The sequence below is a fragment of the Castor canadensis genome, chromosome 17, assembly GCF_047511655.1.
Source record: "Castor canadensis chromosome 17, mCasCan1.hap1v2, whole genome shotgun sequence".
NCBI classification, from domain to species: domain Eukaryota; kingdom Metazoa; phylum Chordata; class Mammalia; order Rodentia; family Castoridae; genus Castor; species Castor canadensis.
The window spans coordinates 17,456,561-17,472,071 of record NC_133402.1 but is presented as its reverse complement, the minus strand read 5'-3'; the positions used below and the strand labels follow the sequence as shown (position 1 = coordinate 17,472,071).

The window sequence follows — 15,511 nt, the reverse complement described above, 5'->3', positions numbered from 1 at the left end:
CAAGAGAAAGCACTCAGGCTCCTGGGACAGCTGGTGGCACCAGGCCTGGGCGAGGGCATTCCCTTGCCTGCCTTGTGGCCTTGTGTCCCAGGTCTGTTGTGCAAGCAGCAGACTAGCAATGGGCCAAGGCATGCCCCTGCCTTCCTCCCTGGGCCTCGGCCACCACATCTGTTAACTAGTACAAGAGCCTACATTACCCTTTCCCACGGTGACAGTAGGGGTGGGTGTCTTTGTACACTGAAACTCAGGGGGAAAGAGGTGTGGGCAGTCACAGTGACCCTGACCCATCACAGGGGTTGTCCTGGTTGCTCTGAAGGGCAGGACCCAATTTCTACCTTCACCCCTGAAATGTTCAAAAGGACCAGCTTTACCTCCCAAGGGATAGGTGACAAGGACCAGGAGGACCTCAGTGGTGACTTCAGGCCCAGGTGTCAGTATCCATGACTCTTGTGAGACCAGCAGACCTTGCTGGTATCTTCACAGCAGATCCCAGTGGTGGCTCCAGACCTTGATGACAGCCTCAGACTAACCCTGGTGGCATCCAGAAGTGCCTGGTATCTGTTCCCTCCCTCCATCCTGGCTAAGCCCCTGACTCTCCCCTGCCACTAGAATTCAAGCCATTCTTGGGGATGCACTTAATTAGCTGAGCTTATTAACTCCCACGAGGAGCCTCCTCCCCTCCTAATTAACTCACTTAATTAGGGCTTGCAGGCCGCACTCCGCCCAGCCCTCCTGTTCCTCCGCTTCTCCCACCTCCTCCATGCCCTGCTCAGCCAAGCCTGCACCCTGCTGGGGATGGCGCACACATGGCCTGGGCCCCTCCAGCACCCAGGCCTCCACTCTGTCCTGCCCCTCAGTCCCAGGACTCCAGGCCAGTGCCCTCCCTGGCCTCAGCCCACAATAGGACTGGAAATACACACAGGGCACTGGATGGGGAGAGGGAGGAAAACGGGATCAAATGGAAGCAGGTGGCGAGGGCAGCTCAGATGGCTGGGCTGGGCATGATCCCTGAGGTGGTCAGGGCCTGGACTCAGCAGGGCTTCAAGTCCAGTCTGAGCTCCATCATCCCTCCACAGCAGGGAAAGTGCCTGTACCCAAGGGGCCTTGTGAGGTGTAAGGGAGTTTGTGTGCATGCAAAAGCTTAGAACGAGGCCTGGCACAGATCTGTTAAAAGTGGGAGGTGTGACCAGAAGTTCCCAGGACAAGGGGCTGGATTAGGGGAGGGGAGAGCCAGGGGGTACCAGGTCTGGGCCTGTTGTCTGGAGGGTGTCAGAAATAGACTGGCCAGAGGCTGCTGCTTGGGAGGGGCCCCTGTCTTGGGAGGGATCAAGAGACAATAAGTAGGTAGGAAGGACCTCAGGACAGTGTCCCATTCCTACTGCAGGGGGTGGAAGAGGCTGGCTTTGTTAGTTCAAGGCTGCTGCTCTCTGGGCCTCAGTTTCCTCATCTGGAAAAAGGCCCTTGCCTTGTGAAAGTACCTAACACATCCTAGATGCCTTAAGCAAAGTCTAGAAGGAAGATGACTCAGAAAGCATTTGGGAGGAGGTATTTAGCAGTTGCCACCACCCCCATGGCCCAATGAAGCAAGTAGGCTGTGCAGGCAGGATGCAGGATAGACATCAGGCAGGTCTTTCCAGAATTGCTGAGTGTAAGATCTCCAAGGCAGGAAGGAGAAAGTGTATATCCAAGTTGCTGAGACTGGACTCCGGGGACAGAGGTCCAGTCAGCACCCACAGCTGACAGAGAGGAGGCAATGGGGCCTGAGCACCATGAGGGCCTCGGTCCACAGAGCCCCAGATATCACTGCAGCCATCACCTACTCCAGGAAGCCCTTCGTCTCTCCTTTGTATCATGGTCACAGTCAGAATTTTACGCTCATTAGTATGATTAAGGTCTCTACCAACTCAACCAGAAGCTTCCAAACCAGGACCAGGCTGTTTGTGCTGGCGCTTTCACATTGTGGGCACCTGTGAGTGCATGCATGAATAATGAATGAATGCACAAATGAATGAATGAATGATCGAGTGCCTCGCCCTGTTTGCCTCCTTGCTCAGCTGTGAACCCGCCAAGCTCCTCACATGACCCCAAGAATAATCACTGTGAGAGACAAGAGCTTGATTCCAAGGATCTGAAATTCTATTCCTGGGCAGGCTGAGCACCTTCTGAGATGCCCTGGCAGGACCCAGTTTATACAGAGAAGATGACAGGGCTTAACTCACTCCTGCATTTTTAAGAACTTCTGAGCCCCACTTTTACACATAGTGTAGAGAGTTTGGGGTTGTAAGCAACAGAGACCCACGTCTCTGACTTAAACATGAAAGGAACTTTTTTGGGCCACAGGATGAAAAAGTGCAGAGGCTTCAGGTATGGCTAGATCAAGGGGCTCAAATGATGACATGACTGACTATCTATCTCTTGGCCCTGTTGTCTGCTGTGTTGGCTTCATCCTTGGGAGGTGTTTCCTGGTGGCAGCAATGCCAGACTCACATACTCCACCGTTTGGCACAGTGCAGAGAGGGTGTCCATCCTCACGGCCTGGCTGGTGTGCAGCCCCATCTCAGAAACAATCACTACAGCTGTGTGTGTGTGGTGGAGCTGAGTCACAAGTGGAACAGGTCCCTGTGGGGATCCCTGGTCATCAGAACTCCTAACAAGCAGGGAAGGCAGGGTATGTAGGGAATTGGGCTTCTGGTACCATACTATGCAGGCACCATGCCAGGCCCAGCAATGTTTCAAGTGCCAGGCATTCAACTGACCCTGTCAGTTTCCCAGTCGTATCCTCTGACCCCTTCCCAGTTTCTCTCGCCAGCACCTCTTCTCTTCTCAAGGACCCCATCTCTCCCCCCAGTGCAGTATGCCTGCCAACCCCTGCCTCAGCAGCCCTCACCAACGACCTGCCCTAGATGGGCCATCCTGGCAGCATGTTCTACAGTGGAGTGGATTTCTTCTGTCCTGGTGACTGGCAGATGACACACTGCTGTCTTCCTGTCTCCTTTCTCTACTCCCCTACCTGAGATCACCTACCAGATAAACACCTCGCTCCCGACTTCTTGCCTCAGGGTCTGTTTCAGAGAAACCCAAACTAGGACGTCATTGAAGCCAGGCCCCTAGGGATGTGTGCTAGACAGCACTGCTCCCTGACACGTGTCTGCAGTTCCTGGGGGTGACTTTGGAGACCCATCCCTGTGGAAGGAGCTGAGAACCAGCTCTGAGACACCTGCCTCTGTTTGGAAGATTCCAGAGATGCAGGGGGGTGCGGGGGGCGTTGTCAAGATCTGTCAGATCTTCATTCATGGTTTCCCCGAGAAACAGCTGCCTCCCAGCCCTAAAAAGCACAAGTGTCCGGTACCATGGTGACTGGGGTCAAGGTGGCAGGAGGCCAGGGCTGCCAAATGTCCTACTCATCCAAAGTGCTTTTCAGAGTGTGACAGATGAGGTCATCCTGGGTAGTTCTTGGAGCAAGTTTTAGAAAACATAGACTCATATAATGGAAAAGGCCTTTCTTCTTTTAAAAAAAAAATGTTAAGATTCCATTTAAGGTTGGGGGTGTAGCTCAGAGGTAGAGTGCTTTCTTAGCATGAGCAAGACCCTGGGTTCCATCCTCAGCATGGGAAGAAAGAAACGGGGGGAGGTAGAGACAGAGAGAGAGAAAAGAAGATGGAAGAGGAGGAGGAGGAGGAGGAGGAAGAAGATCCCACTGAGCTGGGTGTGGTGGTTCACACCTGTAATCATTCCAGCACTCAGGAGGCTGAAGCAGGAGGATTGAGAGTTCAAGGCCATCTTGGGCTACATAGCAAGGTGTCTCAAAAAAAAACCAAAAAACTTCTGCTGGGTTCCAGTGGCTCACACCTGTAATCCTAGCTATTCAGGAGGCAGAGATCAGGAGGATCAAGGTTCAAAGCCAGCCTGGGCAAACAGTTCTTGCAAAAACCCTTCACAAAAAAAAAGGGCTGGTGGAGTGGCTCAAGGTGTAGGCCCTGAGTTCAAGCCCCAATGCCACACGCACACACACAAATAATAATTTTTTTTATTGTTTGGAAAAAAGTGAAGAAAATTACAGGCAAGTGTAAACTTGTGCATATCCACCCCTAGAATCAATGCTAACATTTTATCGTATTTGTGTCAGACGTTTCCATTAAAAAAAGACAAAACATGACAGATAACCATGAATTCCCATCACACCCCCTCTGGTCCCATTCCATGGATTTAGTCCCCGGGAAGAACCGGGAAGGACCACTCGTTTACCGGCTCTTGTGGTTTTGGAGATCTGTGCATGGCCTGCTTCCAGCCACAAGGAGCAGAGTTCCCAGCTCAAAGCCGCTCCAAGTCCAGCCCAGCAGGTCCGCAGAGCCACAGAGAAGCTGGACTTTGCTCACACTGCCATCACAAGGCAGCTTCCCAGCAGCAGTGTCATCCTGCTGGCCACCCACAGTCACAGAGCTGTATTTCCACGTGGGTCAGGGAGCCCAGAGCCTGTCACTGGAACACCAGGCTTCTCACTTCAGAAGATTCGGGGACCAACCACCACCCTGAGCTGCACATCCAGGCTGCCACCCTTTCTTGGGTTCTGGCAGACCTCCTTGTTTCCGTTCTCTGGTCCTGGATGCTCCTGTTCCAAGCCATCAGTGGCTTCTGTACCTTTGCCTAAAATGTCCTTATAGTTGCCATCTCAAACCTCACCAGCTCTCTGAGCTATCCCTAGGCCATTGCCACCAGGGTCCCTGATCCATCAAGCTTTGTAAGCTGGTTTACCAACGTTCTGGGGATGATGATGGATGTTAGTGGACGGGGCCTTCCTCTAGAAGAATACCTGTCATGACTGGGGACATGAACCAAAAGGAGCAACTCTTTCCCTATCCCCACCCCCTTTTCTCCACAGTAGAGAAACCAAATCAGTCTCAGAGAAGGTGCATAGTAATCTGAAGTCCCAACGGTTCTGGGCCTCCCCCGTCTCCTTGTGCAAGGAGCACTCACTAACTGTTCAGGAGCATAAGGACACGTCATCATTTCTGATGTGGTGGCACACACCTGTAGTCCCAGCACTTGGGAGACAAAGGCAGGAGGATCGTAGTTCAAGGCCAGTCTGGGCTGCAAAGTGAGACCCTGTCTCATAAAACTACAGAAAGCCATCATTGAAGAGGGCTGTGACCCTGGTTCTGGGCAGAGGGAGTTGCACAAGAGCTCTGTCTTCCAGCGTTTCTTTCTCATGGCCGTGGAAATTGTGGCCAAGTTTTATCTCTGCATTCTTTTGTGTTCTTCTAGCCCAATTACACCCAACAAGACCCTCTAGAAAGGCAGCACTGGTGTGCAAACAGCTTGGAGCTGGCAAGAGTGGCTTATCCTGAGGTGTCTAGGACAGAGGACTGTAGCATTACAGACAGCTGCCTTGGTTCCCCTCTTCAAACACATTGTGTTGGTTCAGTCCTCTGAGGTTCGGGCCAAGCAATTTATTGGAGAAAACGCTTGGGAGGGGGAAGAAGGGGAGGAGGCAGAGGAGGTGGGGAGGAGCATCAGGCTACAACAGTCTAGGGCTTGAAAGAGCAAGGCTAGGAAGGAAGGTGGGGAAGGAAGGGCGTCAGACTGCAGTGAGCTTAGGAGAGTCCATGGTTCAAAGTGGCCAGTTAAAGGAGTCCTGTGTCACCAAAGCCCAAGCATGCCATGGAGCCTTGGCTGGGATCATTTAATGGGAAGCAAACCGGGGCCACCTTTGGAGACCACAGATGGGTTTCGCAGCTATTGCCCTTAGCCAATTACTTTTCCTGAAGTCAGAGGTCTGAGTGGCACAGGTGACAGCCACCACATTTCATGCCTCATACTACACAGAAATTCCATGGATCCTGTGAATAGGGAGGCTATCAGAGTGAACCACAGCCCCCTCCCTCTTGCTGCAGTCAGCTGGGGCTGAAATGGGGATCCCTTCCTTCCCCTTCCACTGGCCAGGCTAAATTAGCTACACCCTCAGTTACTGCTTTGGCAGGTCGTGATTGGTTACCTGGTGCTGTGACCCAGCTGTTGATCCTAAAGGACCCAAACTCTTGGTTATCATAACCAGTGGGTCCCCAGATTCTGCATTATATCTCCCTGTTCTCCCTCTGTGAAGGCAGCTCTGCCTTCTGTTCCTCTTCTTGAACCTGCTGGTCCCAAATTTAAGGGGACCCTGTGTCTCCTGGCCAGAGTGCTCCCCTCACTTTTGGAGACCAAACCATCACACCCTGCAGAGCTGAGAGGGAAAATGGGATGTGACTACCCATACTGCACTTTGGCAAACCTTTACCAATTGCTTTGCAGATAATCAAAGCCCCATTTGAAAAATCAAGGGAGGTTTCTGCAGAACTGGGTAGCCCTTGATAAATTATGCGAGTCATGTTTCTGTTACTAGAAAAAAATACCTGAGATAATAAACTTATGAACAGAAAAGGTTTATTGTGACTCATGGTTTTGGAGGTTTTGGTTGTTCAGTTAGCCCCACTGCTTTTGGGCCTGTGGCAAGACAGCACATCATGGTGGGAGCATGGGGCAGACGCCTGTTCACCACATGACCAGGAATGAAAAGGAGAGAGGAAGAGACCAGTTTCCCACAATTCCCTTTGAGAGCATGCACCCAATGACCTAAAATCTCCCACTAGGCTCCACCTCCTAAAGGTTTCTACTACCTTCTGATAATGCCGAGCTTAAGACCAAGTCTTTGACACATGGACCATTAGGGGACATTCCAGATCCAAACTGCAGCAATAACCATGGCTGGGAGCACGTCAAGGCCTGGTTCTACCCCTGCCCCTCTTTAGGGGAACAAAAGGTCTGATGCTGTTGGACTCATTCGCAAGTCACAGGAAAGATTCCCTTTCTGTGTCCTCCCTCTTCCAGTCTCTCCCTCTCTGCCGTGTGCCTGATAACTCAGACCCTGCCGTGAGCTAGTTTGGAGATTAGAACCAAGTTAGGATGGAATCTTGTAACTCCTGACCTTGGTCCTCTCTGAGTGGCAGAGGAAGGGAGGCCTCAGAGGAGCTGTTTTGGAGGACAACATGTTTGGAAAACAGACAAGAGGGGAAAAGATGTGTTCTAGGCACAGGAAACTGGAGGTACAAACACTTGGGGGATGGGAGTGAGAAAGCAGATGTTCCAGAACAGTGTGGCTGAGGTCAAGGCTGAGTACAGGAGAGAGGTTCTCAAACATAACAGCCTTGAATCCCAGGATAAGGAGGGTAGATTTGATCCAGCAAGGAACAGAGAGTCCTTGGCAAATTCATGTAAGGGAGCAACCCAATCCAATTTGAACTGTACAGAGCTAATGGTCACAAAGGATTTAATCTAGAAAAAAAAATGGGTCTAAGTAGAGACAGTAAGGAGCAGGATTCTCAATACACAGGTTGCCAACCAAAGCCCTGTGGTTCAGATTTACCCCTAAAGCATGTTTCATTTGCTCCACTCAGTAGCTTTGAATTTGGGGAATTCATTTGGAAGATTTTGCTAGAATATAGATTTCCTGTTTTTCTTGAAATATTAACTGGCCATATGCAGCCCACAATGGCTCCTTTGTCTCATCTGTACCACTCCCTAACCCTTACACATGACCCCAGTTCTTTTTTCTTTGCCGGGGGTGGGGGGGGGAGGAAAGAGGGGTGGAACCCAGTACCTCCTGCAGGCTAAGCAAGGGCTCTGGCACTAGCTACACCGTCAAACTCCCAATCTTTATGTGACCTATGGGTACATGAGTTTCCCATCCCTGACTCTAAAAGCTCTAGAAGCAGTGAGAGTCATTGGGCAGAGGATGCTGGGTTGCGAAAAGTCTGATCAAAGCTTGGAAGAGGGGAGGCAACAGTGTGTCGAGGGCTTTTTCGTTAAGGAAAGACTGTCAGAGAGATATCAAGGGCTGGAAAGATGCAGTGTTCCCATCTCATCTCTGTCCTCATCCGTCCTACTTGCATCCAGGCCACCAATTTCCGGTTATCAAACAGACAAAGCCCCTTCACACCGGGGTGGCTTCGCACATGCTGCTGCCTCTGCTAGGAGTCTCTTGTGTCCCCTTCTGCTAAACACTATTCATCCCAGCTACTCGTTCGCTCCTCACTGTCCTTTCACAGTTGAGGTCACAAGTCCTCAGTATACGACGTCTTCCCTGAGTAGACTGGTAATTCTCGCTCGAAAGTGAATGGATGGATGGATGCATGGATGGATAGATGGATAGGCAGAAAGGCGGACGCGTGGTTGAGTGAATGCATATCGAATAGGAGGACTCGGATTTGTTTTCCCTCCTAGAAACATACCCAGGTTCCGCCCCACAAGCACTGACTGGAACAGTCTGGGGCAGTCTGGTTCCCCGGGACCAGGCAGCTGGACCAGGTGATCCTCCGCGACTCCCCTGAGTCCTCGCTAACCTCGTTCTCGCCCCCTCGGGGGCTCTGACCTAGAAAAGAGGAGGGGAGGGGTGGGAGGATGGAGAGGGAGCCCACGGGCGCTAGGACCCAGAGTGGCCGGAAGGCGGGTGGGGGCGCCGAGCTGCTCCCTCGGCGCGGGGAGAATTTGCGCCCGCGGCGCGCGGCGGGAAGGCGCGGCGGGAGGGCGCGCGGGGGGAGTGCGCGTGCGCGGGGGGAGTGCGCGTGCGCAGGGGCGCGCGCCGCGCGGGGCGGACAAAGGGGCGGACGGCGGCGCGCGAGCCGGAGGGCGGAGCCGCGGGCCAGGCGGGCAGGTGCGCGCCGGCGGGAGGGCGGAGCCGCGATGCCGCGATGGAGCGCAGCCCGGGCGGGCACCGGCGCTGGGGCCCGGGCACCAGGCGGAGCGCGAGCCGGATCTGCAGCCAGAGCCCGCGCCAGGCCGGGGCTCCGGACCGCAGGGCCGGACTGCTCGTAGCGGCGGCGACGGAGCCCCCCAGCGGCTGAGGGGCTTCCTCCCAGCTCCTACTGGTGGCCAGGACGCAGCAAACCCCCGCAGCCGCGGAGCTCGGGGAGCCCCCCGGCCACATCCAGGAGCCGGCGAGCTCTAGGAACACGGGGACCCCCAGATCCAGCACAGGGCGACTTCCCGGCGGGGGCTAGCGGAGTCTTCCTCTGTATTCAGAAGACAGCGACCTTCGGACGGTACCGCGAAGACCCCTCTCCTCAGTCTGGGCCCCCAAAACCTAGAACGTGGTGCCCCCAGCCCGAGATTGCGGGACCCGCTCCCAAGATCCTGGTCATTACAACTCCACACCTCAAGACACGAAGACCGAGCTCAGACTCCCCTGGCTCAGGGGACCCCAGCCCTCCCCCAACTCCGGTACACAGAAACCCCAAATCTAGGGACCCGAGAACAACAGGAGATACCCCTCACCAGCAAGAAGCCTCGGGACCCCCAAAGCGCCGGGACCCGGGCGATTGAACCCCTTCCAACGCCCTTCGCATCCCGGCCCATGATTGTGGTGCCCTGAGCCCCTCGGGCCGGGCTGAGGAAGACCGAGACGGCGCCCAGACCCCCTGCCGCGGCGTCCCCGCGGCCCCAGCCCAGGTAAGCCGGGCCCAGGTGAGGGGTGGCAGGTGCGTGGCCACTAAGGTCCCTGGAGCCCTGCAGGTGGGAAGTATTGGATGCGCGCTCCCCCTCCCCAGCGTCGCCATGGAGCCAGGCTGAAGGACGTCTCTTTGTGTCTCGCTTGGAGGAGCCGCCCCCTCCTCCTCTCCCTTCCCCCACCCCCATCCTAACCCTGAGGTTTAGGCGCAGCCCCCCCAGCCCCCACATACACACCACCGGTGGTGGTGCCCCATGTACGGGAAGAAGGTGGAGCGTTTCCCCCCAAAACAACCTAGAGTGTGGGACCCCAGGCCCTTGGACTGTATATACCCCTTCCCCAAAGGCCAGACTGTTCTTAACGGAAGTCCTCTCAGAAAGGAGAAAATTTGGGGGTGTCCACAGGTGAGGGGCATGCAGTACGGTGGCTGTGAGTGACCACTGGGGCTTTGGGGTGTGTGCCTTTGTCTGAAGCACAGAAGGGGTGTGTTTGAGCGTATGAGTGGGAAGCCCTTATTCTCTGTGACTCCACTGTCCCCACCCAGGTGGAAGTGGAGGGTCTCCACCCTGCCTTCCTTTGTGCTCCCTGCAGGACAGGGATAGGGCAAGCCTTCCCCAAAGTGAGGTGTTAGTTTCTAGGAGGGGAGGTAGCCTGGGTGAACTTGCCATTTCAGGTCAGAGCACCTTTCTGTCCCAGGGACAGTAAACTCAAGAGTCTCTCCTCTCTGACCTCTGAAACACCCAGGGCCAAACCTGCAGTTGGGTAAGTGTGTCCTCACAACCCAGGGGCAAGTCCTGTCTCAGCAGTCTACAAAGCTATCCCACAGCATGATTCAAATAAGGACCTGAACCCCAAGCCTTGCAGCTCATGGGAAAGCTAGGCTGCAGTGGAAGGGGCTGAACTATGTCCGGTGAGCTCTATGGGCTGTAAGGATGCCCTGTGTTCTCTTTGAGCCCTCTGCAGACAGGCATTGGTTCTGAGCTGTTGTTGCTGGGTGAGGGAAAAGGCTCAGGAAGGCAGGACCTGTGGACAGGGAGCTCCACCAACAATTCCTTTGTTAATCACTCACTCATTCAAACCCCTAGCTAGTGTCGGATACTCCCTGTACTGGAGGGGCCTTTCCCCGACTTCATCCCCATCTCCAGCCAGTCAGCCCCCAGGCCATGCTTGAGGTGGATCTGGACACACCAGCTGCTCAGCTCTTGATCCCACCCCTGAGCTACCTGATACCTATGCTGAACTTGAGGACACTGAGCTTGGGCAGCTGATTGATGCCTCTTCCCCTCCTCCCCACCCCCCAACCCACTTTGTCCACTCCACCTGTCTGGCATTGACTGAAGAAGGGTGAAGATATGACCAGCAGAAGGGGGGTACATTTCAGGTGAGATCTTTCATAGGCTCTCCTGCAAATCCAAGCACAGTCCAGCCAAATGCCCTCAACGTGGGCTGTGGGAGAGCCAACTGCCCTGAAGACTGGGTGACCTTGGGCAGGCGAGTGGCATTTCCCAGAGTGACAGAACCAGCCACTCACTCTTCAGCCAGCAGGGCGGAAGTAGATAGGAATTGGGTGTTGAGAGCCAAGCTGCAGGTCCAGGTGTGGATGCCTCTAATCTCAGAAGGAGTTCTTTTCCCCAAGGGTTGGAGCTCAGGTCACACACCCCTTGGGCAAAGGAGAGGAACCAGAGCCTGAAGAGCAGAGATTGGAGTGACCTAGGAAAACCATAAAGAGGCCAGAGGGGGACAGGAAGGAAGACCTCCCCTCCTCTCTGACCTGCAGTGGCTCCCCAGTGAGTAAGGACTAAAGTAGCTCAACAGCTGGGCCCTATTCCATCTCCTCCATGTCCTCTAATCCTCTCCCCCCACCATGTGCTACTTCCCTGACCTAGAGCCGTACTCTAGGCTGGCTTGGAACCAACTTCTGCCTCCACCTCCCCTTTTGATCTGCTCTAGGCTGGCACAGAGTAGAGGGCTGTATTTGATTGGTTGGTGGATGGGCGGCTCAGGAACAGTGACATGTGTCTCCATGTGCTATCAGAGTTTTTCTGCACATCTAGACTCTGAGCCCCAGGAGACCAGGGCTGTTTTATCCCAGCCACACTGGCATTATCAAACCCGTGCCCAGCATCTTGTATATAGCGCATGTAAAACAGCTCATTTCGTGGGTCATGGGTTTCACATGTCTGCATTGTTGTCAGTGCTAAAAAAAAAAAAAAATTAGAAGACTTCACATTCAAATACTAATTTGGGGGTCCTTTTGCAAAATCAAGCCAGAGTCTTGAGTGATCGCCTTGTTTAGACAAGGTACATGCCCCTCAGCTGCCCCCAGGCCCCTCCTGTTCACTCACTGACGTGACCTGCTGGCCTCAGGCTTTGCAGACTAGAGTGGAGGCTAGAAAAATGTTTTCTCAGTGGGTAGTCTTCATCCGTGTGTGCTTCCTGCCTGCCCCCGGGGAAGGTTAGAACGTGCACAGAGCAGTGTCCATCTGGGGTCTTCAGGGCTCAGTTGTGAAGCAAGCCTGGACTTCCCCAGCCTGGCCCCCCCTTTTCACTCTCACCCCATTTTATGCCCCACCTACTGCTAGAGGCATTCAGCCACCAAAAACATGTCTTTTCTGGACCACTGCCTAGGAGCAAAGGCCCAAGGTTCTAAGCCTACGCCTTGCTGAGGACTGTTGCAGGAGGGCTGCTTGGGCTCCAGTTTACTCATCTGTCCAGAGAAGAACTGAACTAAAAGTTCTCTTTGCCATAAGCTTCCTCCTCATTCTGACTTTCTAGGACTCAGTTCTACATTTTTGTCTGGCGGGAGGGATGGGGGTCTACATGCAGCGTCACTCAAAAATACCAACATTTGAACTGGAGGTGTGTCTTAGTGGCAGAGCGCTTGCCTAGCCTGCACTGCAAAAACAAAAACTAAACATTTCCTAAACATGAATGACACTGACGTCTTTTGCCAAGCAGCTAGAACAAGGACCAGGGGCCAGCACTGGGCCCCAGCCACTGGGCATGGCTGTGAAAAGAGCTGTGCCATCTTCCTGGACAAAGGTCTATGTCCACTTGAGGTCAAAAGAGATGGCAGAGCACCGTGTGTGGGAGCACAGGCTCTGGACTCTACCTGGGTTTATACCTCGCTTAGCTGCTGTGTGACCTTCAGCAAGGCACATAGCCTCTCTGGGCCTCAGTTTACTTCTCTGTAAAACAGGGATGACACCTACCATATAGGTTCAGCTGAGAGCTATTGGCTCTTAGTAAAAGCAGCAACAAGAGCATGAGTAAGTCATGGCAGTATGCTACCTAGGGAGTCAGTCTAGGGAGGAGCTGACCCCAAAAAAGGGGAGGAGTCTTCGAGAGGCAGGAGTTCATACAGCTTAAGAGGAGGAGTTCGCACTGCTGGGTGTGTGTGGTGAGGGGAGGGTGTCCAAGGCCGAGAGTCTGGGAGCTTTCCAGCCTTGTCCTGGAGCTCTATCTGAGGCAGACTGTGTGGTCTGACCCTGGTTTCCTGGGGGAAGGTCCCTCACTCCCAGGTGAGGATCTGCCATGCTTTAGTGACCAGCACCTTCTTCAGACCTGGAGCTCCTGCCCCACTCCCTGCCCCCTCCAGGTCTCAGGAAACAGCACATCGAGGTCCCCTTTTTCCTCTCTTGACCACACCTCCTCCATCCTGCCACAGCTTGGCCACACAGAGAGGGGCCAGGTCCAGCCTCCCAGTTGTCAGCATTGGGAGGAAGTGGTGGGACAGTTTTCAGTGTCAGGTTGGCCATGCCAGGCACTGGACTCATCTTTTCACTTAGCCCAGGCAGGACAGCACTACATTAAGTCCAGAGCAGGGATTTGAGCCCAGCGCTGAGGGCCACTGAAGGTTTGTGTGAAATGGCTTCAGCCTGCCTGGGTTCGAATCCCACCTCCACCACTCACTGCTGTGATCTTGGACTAGTCAGCAGAGTGTGGCACTCAGAGCTCCTACTTCCTGAGGTGAGTCCAAGGGTCCAGTGAATGGGTAGGGTCTGCTACCTAAGTCTTGCTCATACTGTCTCACACTCTGCAGCTTATGCGAACAAACGAGCTGCCCCAGGCCAGGTCAGGGTGCCCACTGTGAGTTCCCACTGCTCGCACTCCTTCCCAGTGCTTGCACTCCCTCCTGTCACAGGAGGGGCAGAGAATCTTACAGCTATCTTTGAGCATTGGGGAAGCCCTGAGGGACTGGGAGACAGGGCAGGACAGGACAGGACAGGGCCACCTCTTCCTTCTCCTGGTCAGACAGGAGACAGGTTGCACAACTCCAGTTTCTGCCCCTGGCAGCTACCCTGGGTCTGTTAGCACCTTCTGCCTCGCCGGAAGGGAAGGCCTCTTAGCTGAGTGCTGGCACTCAGGCTCTGCAGGGGCAAGACCTCACCCTAGGAGCCCAGATGCCTGCCAGCCCAGACCCCACATGTTTCCAGGGGGTGGGGAGGATGCAGTCAACACACAGGCAGTAAAGAGCACAGTGAGCCCTACTGTGACCCCTTGGGCGAGGAGCCTCAGCTCCTTGTGTCTCAGAGCCATCTGTAAGAAGAGATGGTTCTTGTGGAGCGGCTGAGACTCTGAAAAACTATTGCTAGTGCTCAAAGACACTGAGAAGAAAAGGACTGTTACTTCACTTTCAGAGATGATGAAATGGAGATGTCCTGTGTCTGGGATTCAGGGAACAATCTGCTTGCCCTTCTGCCAATTCACACACAGACCCACCATGACCTGAGCCTGGCCTCTGGCCGCCTTCCCCAAGCAAAGTAGGGAGGCAGCAGCAGCTGCACTGGTCTCTGAGTGCCAGGCCCCAGGTCAGGGCCTTGTGTTGCTTCACCTCTCAGGGCCCAGCACAAAGGTCGCCTTCAGGCCTAGGGTGTGGATTACATCTCACTGAGAGTGAAAACTAGGCCCTGCATGTGCTCTGAGGCCCTGTGGGAGAGTGCCACCCTTCCTCTCCTCCACCCTGAGCGCTGTCCCTTACTCTGTGACCCACCCCTTTTGTCCACATGCCACTGCAGCTCCTCAGTGAGGCCCATCCTGACCTCTGTGGACAGCTTCTCCCCTTCCTGCATGGTGTTGCTCTCTGGGGAGTCTCCTGCCTGTGTGTCTCTTAGTCACTTCATCACCATCTGCCTCCACGACAGAATTTAAACTTCCTGGGGGCAAGGCTGTGTTGCTGCTGGAGACCAGTGCTGAGCTCACAGTAGTTGCTCAACAAATCTTTATGGAATGTTCTGGAGCCAGACAAGTAATCTCTGAGCCTCTTCCTAGCTTCTGGGCCCTGGACATGTCACTTAATCTGTCTTTTCTGGGCGTTTGCTTAGCTGTGAGGGCACGCGAGGATTAATGAAGAGCTAAATTGCTGTGAGATTTGGGTGTATAAAGTTCTTCTACTTTGAGTGGCTCATACCTGTTAGCCATATTAATATTACTTGAACCTGAACCATATTGTGCCCATTTTACTGATGAGGAAATGGGGGCCCAGAGAGAAAATAACTTGCCCAGAGCTCCAGGGCTGGGATCCACAGGGAATGTCTGAGCCTGGACGATAGGCTGCCAAGCAAGGTTCCCTCCCATCCCTCCCTCCACAAGGGTTCAGGGGAGGACAGGAGGAGAGAGAGCTACAGAAGGGCTTGTGTCCTCTTGGAACTTCTGCTCACCAGCCGTCTCCAGTGGTGGGTGACCCCTGCCCTCTGCCTTCCGTTCTGCTGATAGCCTTGCCCGCTGGGCCGCCCACCTCTCCCAGGCACAAGGCCTGGGAACCTTATCCCATACCCCTGAGGCCATCTTGGGTCTGGGACGGGTGAGGACCAGGGCTCCTGCCTCCCACAGGGCCATAGAAGCCGCAGTCTGTTATACTCTGGGCACCACCTGCAGACAGGCATCAGCACACACTGTTTAATAGCCCCCAGGATGTGCCCCCAGGAAGGGGTGGACCGTGCCAGCTGGGAGGGGGGCCAGGGCTAGAGGCAGACACGGAGCCACATGTACAGCACCTCAAACTCCAGGCTGCCCTGTGGGGAGGACAGCAAG

The 15,511-nt window shown here is 54.4% G+C and overlaps 1 protein-coding gene across 3 annotated transcripts in view; it reads left to right on the top strand.

The window, feature by feature from the left end:
* Sbk1 (SH3 domain binding kinase 1) overlaps window positions 1-15,511 on the top strand; it is a 47,388-nt gene that overhangs the window by 15,909 nt on the left and 15,968 nt on the right. Inside the window, exon 1 of one of the 3 annotated variants that reach the window (XM_020159477.2) lies at window positions 8,703-9,480. The exons of 1 other annotated variant lie outside the window; for it this stretch is intronic. The gene's annotated coding sequence lies outside the window, so the exon portion shown is untranslated. Of the gene's footprint in view, window positions 1-8,702; window positions 9,481-9,507; window positions 10,241-15,511 lie in introns of those variants that run through there. One more of the 3 variants, XM_074060368.1, reaches the window with a different exon arrangement.